Genomic DNA, 1,576 nt, shown 5'->3' with positions numbered 1-1,576 from the left:
TTCTTCCTGGGGTTTAGTCTACTTGGTGTCCTCTCTCCTTCCTGTATGAACCCCCTCTTTTTCACCCTCCCCCCTCCCTCCTTTCCCCTTTTTCGTGTTGGACCAGCATGTACCTCCTTGGGTTTGCTCCAGCCTCCTCCTGACTCCCTGTATCTCAACCCGAATGTTGTGATATCGGTGGCTTCCTTTCTCTTGCTGCCCTTAGGATTTTTCCTCTCTCCTCGAAGTTGGATAGTTTAACTATTAGATGGCTTGGCGAGTTCTCCTGGGGTTTAGTCTACTTGGTGTCCTCTCTGCTTCCTGTATGAGAGTGATTCTCATTCATTGGGGTGGGGAAGTTTTCTTCCAGGAATTCCCCTGTTAGTTTAGCTGTCGACTTCGCTGTGTCTTGTTCTGGTAGGCCAATGATTCGGATGTTGTCCCACTTCATAGCAGCTGTCGTTGATCTCAGGTTTTCTTCTGCTTCTTTATCTTGTTTGATTGTCTTTCTCGTTTGCTGAGGTCTGCCTGATTGTCTTTGAGATCTCTGAGAAGGTTCTCAGCCTCCTCTAGTCTGTGTGTGAGATCCAGGATCTTGTGTGCAGCTTCTGCTACTTCATCCTTTAGCTCCAGTATTTCCCTTTGGTGCATGGACCCCATCCCCTCTATGGGGGACTTCATCTCCTCGATGGTTGTATCCTTAGTGCTGGATTTGTAAGGTAGAATTGGGATCATGATAGTGGTGGGGGAGAGTATTTAAGAACTGTCAGTGGTGTTTTTAAGGGCTGCCCGTGGCCTTCTATGGAGGTGGGTCAGACTGCTGTGTAGGCAGGTGCCGTGGCGACTCAGTGGTCAACAGCAATGAGAGGTTGTGAGCACCAGTGGGGACAGCTGTGGGGAACTCAGTTTGACTGGTGGATAGCTCCCAGTACAGTGACAGGGATGTAGGGGGCCAATGGGCAGGGGGTGGCCCTGTTAGGGTCTAAGGTGGTGTGACTTGGCATGGCCTGTTGGCATGGCCTGGGGAGGTCCCATAACCATGTCGCTGGTCCCCTGAGTTTCAGAGATAGGCTAGATTTGGAGTGTGTTAGACAAGGTTCTCTAGAGAAACAAAAGCAGAATACCAATAATTTTACATATATTTATACAGAGAGATAGATGTATAACATAAGAAATAAACAAATTATAAAGCAGTACAGACGGCTGAGTGCAACTCACTCCCATGAGACAGTTGTGAGACACTGGCAGTCCTTCAAGTCTTGAGGGCTGCTGTGTAGTCCTCTGTAGAGCAATTCAGACTATCCGGACACAGGCAGCAAACAGCAATCACCAATAGTCAGCCAGATGACAGGGTCCGACAGTCCCCAGCTGAAGAGATGTAAATTCCAGTGGTGTGGTGAAGCAGGTCTTGAAGGAACCTCAAATTACAGCGACACTGTCCACGGATTAGGTGTCCCACAGGTAGTGTAGCTTGCCAATTGAGGCAAAGAACAAGCAAGGCAGCCACACACTGGTCTGATGATCAAAGAGCAAGAGGCAAGAAAGGTGAGGTTTATCGCAGAGCCATTTATCTCTCCGCCCTTCAATTAATCCCACA

The sequence above is a fragment of the Echinops telfairi genome, unplaced genomic scaffold (genome assembly GCF_000313985.2).
Source record: "Echinops telfairi isolate 266 unplaced genomic scaffold, ASM31398v2 ScPeMD7_29;HRSCAF=101, whole genome shotgun sequence".
In the NCBI taxonomy this organism is placed as follows: domain Eukaryota; kingdom Metazoa; phylum Chordata; class Mammalia; order Afrosoricida; family Tenrecidae; genus Echinops; species Echinops telfairi.
Note: the sequence above shows the minus strand (reverse complement) of the source record.